Here is an 8,531-nt window from a genome sequence, read left to right as displayed (position 1 = left end):
TGGTCGCATGTCTGCATGTGGACTCAGTTACCATATCTCACCACCCTAAAGGAAGAAGTAAGCTGAGCACAATGCCCACCCCCAGCCCAGCCCAGCCTTCTGGCTCACATGTATCCAGCTTCTGTAGCATGGCTGGCCATTCAGGTACTATTTGGCGGGTGTACTGCCCATTACTATAAAATGAGGGTACACCACCCGGTGGAAAACCCGCCCCAGTGGGTCATAGCCCCAGTAGGATCAGAGATAGCGCAGGATGGTAAGCGGGTGGTCTACCTGAGAGAGATGTGGTTATGGTAGAAAGTGTCCAGGGATCAATGGGAACCCTTCTCTCTTTCTCGATGTACCCAAAGAAAGAGGGATTGGTTCTGCTCACATGAGCTTGAGAACGTACAGGAGAGTCGGCCGATTTCAATCGCCGGGGTGGAAGAGGGAGACTTACTGGTTTCTGGGTAATGAGAAATTCTGTTGGACGTGCCGAGAACATATAAACATAACGATGATCACTTTGAATTACAATGTTAGTCCTGCCCGTACGAATTGCACCCTTGTTTCTAGTCTTTCAGTAGGGCTGTGCATGGGTGAGCGTATCGAACTCTCCTGATGGAGGCGGCATGAACAGCACTCCCTCCTCTAGCACGTTCCAACGGCTCTGGTGGACTCGGTAGCTTGGCAGAAACAGGTGAAGGAGGGCCAAGAAAGTGACAGGACAAGTTCTGGCGACGCACAGCAAGATGGGAACCGCACCTGGCTCTGCCTAACCAAATCCGGACCGCGGTTACGAACACTGAGTTTTAATGGCTGTGGTGGTGTGGGAGCGCAGGAATAGGACACGGGTCCAGTGGATCGAGCTGGTTACGCCGTGCTCTGAGCAGCTTTGGATGCTATTACGCGCGCAGATACTCCACCTTAACTCTCGTGGTTCCCAGCTGCAGGTTGCTCTAGGAGTAGGGAGGCGGTGAAGGGGTAGTGCGTGGCAGAGTGCCCTATCTGTGGATTCACCCCCTCTCACATCAACCCACATCAACGACACAGAACTGCATAACCAAGGTTGCGGAACGGGAACTGTCTCAAACAGTTGGGAATACGGGGAGGGCTAACTTTTACGAGGGGGCTTCGTATAATAAGAGGCATGGCTGCTATTTTTAGTTGTCGGCTTTTAGACCGAGTCCTGCAAAGCCTGCCCTGCTGATTAAGATTCGGACCCCTTTCTTAGATTGTTTACTGCGCTACAGCAAAGATAGTACACCGAATAACGAAGCAGAAGTGTCGTTGGTGACTCGGCGTCTGGTCCAATCTAAAAAACGTAGAGCCAAACCTGGAGTCGGCGACCCCACCCCCTCCCAGCTGAACCTCAGCTTAACTCTAGGTTTGCTTTAAGAGTTTGCTTAGGGCCTAGTGTTATGACAGAATCACACATTCCTCAACTTGCCTACTTAGCCACATAGAAGAAAAATGACTCATGCAGATGTCTCGATTCCAGAAGAGCTGTATACTGCAAGGCGAGTATCTGTGTAGAGATAACTTCTCTTTACTACATCACTTTATTAATCATAATAATAATGGCATTTACTAAGAGCTTACTATGTGCAGTGCACTCTTCTAAGCGCTGGGGAGGTTACTCGGGGATCAGATTGTCCCACGGGGGGCTCACAGTCTTAATCCCCATTTTACAGATGAAGCAACTGAGGCAAGGAGAAGGCAACTGACTTGCCCAAAGTCACACAACTGACAATTGGCACAGCTGGGATTTGAACCCATGACCTCTGACTCCACCGCCGATGCTCTTTCTGCCACGCTGCTTCTCTTTTTCTACCTTGTACCGAGCACTTAAAATTTCAAGAAGGGCCCATTTGGCATTTCGTGGCATTTCGTTCAACACAAGTGACTTTGCCAGAATGGCGAGAAACACGTAATTCACTCAACTCCCGTAATTAGCAAGATAGACGAAAGATGGCACATGCAGAGCTTTAGACGTCTGAAGGGATGTACACTATAGGGCCAGGATCAACGTAGCAGCTTTCTGTAATACAGTACCGTACTGGGAAGTGAGAATTTGGAATTTCATAAAAGCGGCGTTTGGCACTTCGTGCCGGAGAGCTTTCAACGCACGGGACGTGCTCCAGATTGGTGACTGGCATTTTGACTCCAACAACGTAGCGCTTTGCAAGCAAAGCATTGCGAACGCGGAAGTCCACACGTAGTGATTGGCATAAATTTAGTAGAACACAAAACACAAGTTTTGAGATTAAGGCCTGCACCGTTCAACACTCCATCGTTTTTCTTACCCTTTTAGATCCCAACAGAATAAAGTAGAAATAAAGCAGAATAAAATAGAGAACCATGAGCTTTGGCAGTAACAAGATTCCTACGGCATCGAGTGTGCTTCCCTAATAAAGACAGTCATCGTGACAAAATCGACCGATTCACACAGTCACTAAAGTTGCTTACTAACAGGACAGGAGAAAAATGGCAGATCCAGAAGACTAGATTCCAGATCGCGTGTACACTGGAGAGCGACGATCAGTGTAGATATCTTCATTTTACCTGGAGCTGAACATTTTCCGTTTCCGGAAAAATACATTTGGCCTTTCATGATAGAGGGAATTCAACGCAAGTGACGTTTGCTAGGATGGAGAGGAAAACACGTTCACCCAACCTGCTTACTGAGTAGAAGAGAGGAAAAATGGCAAGATGCCGAAGGGACTCCACGCAGGGCTGTACACTGTAGACTATCAACCTACATAAAACTTCCAGATAGAGAAAGTAACTTCTGCTTGTGAGAAGCCGCGTGGCCAAGTGGAAAGAGAACGGGTTTGGAAGTAAGAGTTCGTGGGTTCTATTCCCGGCACTGCCACTTGCCTGCTGGGTGACCTTGAGCCAGACATTTAACTTCTCAGGACCTCAACGCTAAAGCGGGGATTACGACTCTAAGCTGCACGTTGGGCAGCCTGATATCCTTGTATTTACCCCAGCGCTTAGAACAGGGTGTGGCACATAGTCAGCCCTTAACAAACACCGTCATGATCACTACTATTATTATGAAGACTTCTATGAGGAATTGAACAAATTGAAATCTCAAAAAGAGCCCATTTGGCATTTCATGCCTGAGGAGGATCAACGCAATCGACTTTTCCAGAATAGGGTGAAACACACTTTCCCTCAACTTCACTCCTTACTATTGGTAGAGGAAAAATGGCACTTGCAATAAACTAGCTTCTGTTACCACACGGCTGTGAACATTTGAAATTTCAAAAAGAACGCATATATGATAACGGGTGTCAAGGTAAGTGGTTTTGATAGGTTCGAGAGAAACACGTTCTATCAACTTTCTAGCATAGCTTGCCTACTTAGAAGGTTGGGAAAAAAATGATGCAGGTAGAACACAAGACTCCTGTTGGAGTGCAAGGATCAGAGTAGGCGCCTTCTGTTTCTGTATTACAATTTTACATGGAAGTCAACATTTGAAATTCCAGGAAGTTCCCATGAAGCATTTCGTACCAGAAGATTTTCAACACAGTGACTTTCAAAGATTGGAGAAAACATCTTCACTTTCAATTAGCAGGCTTGAAGTGAACGAGTGATGCCGAGGACCCGACTCCATATATGCTCAACACTTCATGGCAAGGATCAGCATAGCTGTCTTCTTTTACTGTATTGTGGTTGGACGTACGTTTTGAAGAAGAGTTCACTGGGTATTTCGTGCTATAAGGTTTTTCAACGCGAATGGCTTTGGTAGGACTGAGAGTCGTACACATTCACTCACATTTAAAGAAATGTGAGTCGCTTATTCAACAAGATTGAAGAAATGTGGTACCTGCCGAATAGGCTGCATTCTAAATGCATGGATTGGTGCAGGCGTCTTCTCTGTTTGTATTATTTTTTCAAATGGAACTGAACTTTCATATAGAAATTTCATGAAACTCTCCTTTAGCATTGTGTGCTGGAAGGGGTTTCAGCACAGGTGAGTTTTTCAGAATGGAGGTTGCATGGAGTACATTCACTCTTACTTTGCGGGCTAGAGGAAAAATAACTCATCTAAAAGGGTGGACTCCTTTATTAGGTCTGAACACTGGGGCAAGGATCAGTGTAGACATTTTCTGTGCCTCCATTGCTTTTATACATGCTACTAAACATTTGCAATTTGAATGCTTATGGTATTTCGTGCCATAAGGGTTTCAAAGCAGGAGGGTTGCTGAGATGGAGAGAAACGCATTCACTTCACTTTCTGAATTAAAGTACCTTCTTTGTAGGACAGGAGAAACGTGTCCTAGGCACTTTTCTAGACTAGACACGAGACACTGACACTAGACTTTTGATGGGCCGCGTTCTAGAGAAAGCGTCGGTGTAGGCATCTTCTGTTTCTCTGTGATCTAGATTGCCTGGAACAGTACATTAGAACATAATTGAAGGTTCCGAAGAATATTTCGTGCCAGAAGGATTTCATCGCAAGTGAATGGAGGAAAGACACACTAATATTGACTAAACAGTCGAGAAGAAAAATGAATGGAGTGATCATTATCCTCCTTCTCTGCTGAACACTGCTACACAGCATGCCACACATCTCCTTTCTGACCATATGGCTTTTGCACATGAAACCGAACGTTAGCAATTTGAAAAAGATTTAATTCGGTATTTCGTGCCATGCGGGTTTCAACGCAATTGTCTTGAGAGAACCATACGTACAATCAACTTTCTGCACTTCGTCTCCAAGTTAAATCATCTTGCCTGCTTGGCCGTTAAGAAGGAGAATGGCACGATGCAGAATACTAGATTCTTGATGGGCTCGGTAGTACAGCACACGGATTGGCGTCGACAATTTTTATTTCAATATAAACTATCTGACGTGGTACTGAACAACTGAAAGATCATGAAGCTCTCAGCACTTTGTGCCGAGGGTGTCATTGCGAGTCAATTTAACAGACTGGAGGAAATGCGCACTCAAGTGAGCACATTCACCTTTACTTAGCAAGCCAGAAGAAAACTGACTCCTGCCAAAAATAGACTCCTTTTATGTCGAGCACTGCGGAGCGAGGAGACGTGTAGGTGTCCTGGGTGACTCTATTGCTATGGCACATGAAACTGACTATTTGAAATGGGAAGAGGAATGCGCATGCCATTTCCTACCATGTGGGTTTCAAGGTGAATGGCTTTGGTAGGATTAAGAGACATGGGGATTTAATCAACATTTCTAATTCCACTTGCATACCGAAAACATAGAACCCAAATTGAACATGTAGAAGACAATTCGCCTCAAGTGCTGCATGATACAGTGTCAGGATTGTCGTAGATTTCTCTATTCCTGTATTAATGTTTTACGTGGACCTGAATACGATTGAATGAATGAATGAATGAATGAATGAGTAGTTGAAGTTTCATTAACTTACTCTATAACATTTTGTGCCGAAAGGGTTTGAATGCCAGGGATTTGATATAATTGAGAGAAACAGACATTCAATTAAACTTCTGGGTTCACACGATTTAGCAGGATAAAAGTAAACCAGATCATATTCCTGGTGTGTACTGCACTCCAGTTTAAGGATCGTTGTTGGTATCTTCCGTTTCTAGATGAATAATTTTACGAAGAGACAAGCAGCTGAAGTTTCATGAAACTCTCAGATACCATTTTGTGCCAGTGGGATTTCAACCTAAAGACCTTAACACCATGGAAAAAGCGCGTTGAATACAGTCATGGAACACATTCCCGCACACATAGCAGGCTGGAAGAAAAAATGACTCAATTAGAGGAATGCACAGTTTGCCCTTTCTACATAGGCTAGAAGAAAAACGAATCATCCGACAACAACGTTTCTTCGGGGTAGAACACTGAGGACCATCTTTCAGTGTTACCGTTGCAGATGAAACTGAAATTGTATAATCTGAAGAAGACTTTTTATGAAATTGTTTTGAATTGCGGGTTTCAACGCAGGCGACTTTTGCGGAATTGAGAAGTCGCACATTCGTTCAACACATTCGCCTTACGTTGCAATTTACAATAAAAATGACTTAGGTAGAAGACTACAACTCCTTTGGAGCTGAACGTTGCGGTATAAAGATCAGTGTAGATGACTTCTATGCCTTTATCATTATTGTTGTATAAGGACATGAAAGTTTGCAATTTCCAGAAGAGTTCTTTTGGCATTTCGTGCCATAGGGGTTTCAACTTTGCAATTAAGACTGAGAGAAACATGTTAATGAATTTTTTAGTTAACTTGCATCCTGTGCAAGATAGAAGGAAAATGGTAACTACCGAACACTAGACTCTTTATGGGATGCATACTACAGAGCATACTCGTGTGTAAGCATCTTCTATTTTATACGAAATGAGACTTTACCAGAATGGTTCAAACCGCGTACTCATGAACACGAGTTAGAAGAAAAATGGCTCATGCAGAAGACTAGCCTCCTTTAAAATAAGTGCTTGTATTGGTGTTGTACATGGAACCCAGTATTTCCAAAAGAGTTCTCATAGCATTTCATGCCATGAGGGAATCACCGCAAGCAGCTTGATTAGTAAGGTTTGAGAGAAACACACAATAATTTTTTTAGGTAACTTACCTACGTAGCAAGATAGAAGAAAAATGGTACATGCCGAGCACTAGATTACAGAACCAGAGTAGAGTGCAGGCTGCTTCCGTTTCTGCTTGGACTATTTTACATGAGACAGAACGGTTAAAGTTTAATGGAAGTTCTTATGAGCATTTGTTGCCATGGGAGTTTCAACGCAAGGGACTTTTCCAGAATGGAGGAAACGCAAAGCTTGTCAGCACATTCTCACTTTCTTAACTGGATAGTAGAAAAACGACTCAAGCAGGAGACTACACTTCTTTTCTGCTGAACACTGCTGGACAAGGATTAGTGTAGCTATTTCCTGGTCTGTATTACTATTCTACATGGAACTGAATATTTGCTATACCCAGATGTTATTCTACCATTCCGTACAACGCGGGTTTCAGCGCGAGCGGCTTTATAGTGAACTCGGAGAAAAACTGCTAATAGTTTTGAAAATTATCTTGCGTTCTTAGCCAGATAGAAGGAAAGTGGCCCATGTCGAACACTGAAGATGGGATGCATGTTTCGGTACCTCTGTGAACTATCCAGCATGGATAGAGCATTTGAGGTTTAACAGAAGATCCCAAACAGCATTCCGTTCCAGAAAGGGAAAAAAGCAAGTGATTTTTTCCAGAATGGAGAAAACGCACAGTTTTTCCTCTCCCATTCACCCGTACTATGCAGGCTAAAAGGAAAAATGAATCATGCTAGCACTGGGTTCCTTCTGCGCGGAACACCGAGGAACATTAATCATTGTTCCCGTTGTACCTGGAAATGAATGTGGTGTACTTCGAAGAACATTTCTTTCCATGTTTCTTGCCATGCGTGTTCCAACGCAAGTGACTTTTACCCAGTTGGCAAAACTCATATTCATAACACACAATCAACTTACTTAGAAAAAACTACATGAAAATTGACTCATGCGGAGGACTACACGCCTGTGTTGAACACTGGGAGTTAAAGATCAGTGTAGATATCTCCCGTGCCTGTATGTTTGCAGTATAACGAACTGAAAGTTTGAATTTTCCAGAAGAGTTCTTTCAGCATTTCGTGCCGTGCGCGCTTCAAAACAAGCGACTTTTTGATGAAGATTGAGAGAAAATCACATTACTTGGGTGTTTTTAGCTAACTTGCTAGCTGAGCCAGATAGAAGAAAAATGACCAATGCGAAACACTATAGAACCTTGACGTTATGCATAAAACAGAACTTACTAGGTGGTGGGCATCTGTTTCTGTTTTAGCTATTTTACATGAAACGGAAAGTTTAACGTTTAATGACAGTTCATTAAATAAGGCCAACTGGTCCACGGGAGTTTCAAGGCAAGTGACAATTTCAGAAAGAATAAAACGCACAGTTTATCAGGACCTTCTGACTTAAAAGGCTTGAAGAAATATGACTCAATAAGGGGCCTAGGTTCCTTCTGTGACGAGCACTGCGGGACCCCGATCGATTGGTAGACATCGATCGATGTCTTGTGTGATTGTTTTGTTCTTGTATATAGACCTGAATATGTGTACCCTCAAGACCAGGTCAAATGGTAGTTTGTGTCATAGGGATTTCATTAAGCCTTCTTATTTAACTTGCCCGCTTAGGAGAAAAATGTTTCGCGCAGAACATCATATTCTAGGTAGATTGCATACTAGAGTTCAAGGATCGTTGTAGGCATCTTCTCGTTCTAGATGAACTATTTGACATGGAGCTGAGCCTTGCTGTTGAGCAAGAATCGGTGTAGATAGCCTCTCTACCTGAATTACTGTTATAGATGGCACACAATAGTGACAGTTTCCTGAAGAAGACTTAGAGCATTTCTTGCCACACAGGTTTCCAGGCAAGCGGCTGGATTATGAAGACTGAGAAGACATAAACAGCAATCGAATTTTTATTCACCTACATAGCATGATAGAAGAAACGTGGTGTATGTCAAACTCTAGATGTGAGGGTGGTTGTAGGTGTCTTCTGTTTCTGAATGCACTACTTGAAG

The sequence above is a fragment of the Tachyglossus aculeatus genome, chromosome 18, assembly GCF_015852505.1.
Source record: "Tachyglossus aculeatus isolate mTacAcu1 chromosome 18, mTacAcu1.pri, whole genome shotgun sequence".
Taxonomy (NCBI): Eukaryota; Metazoa; Chordata; class Mammalia; order Monotremata; family Tachyglossidae; genus Tachyglossus; species Tachyglossus aculeatus.
Note: the sequence above shows the minus strand (reverse complement) of the source record.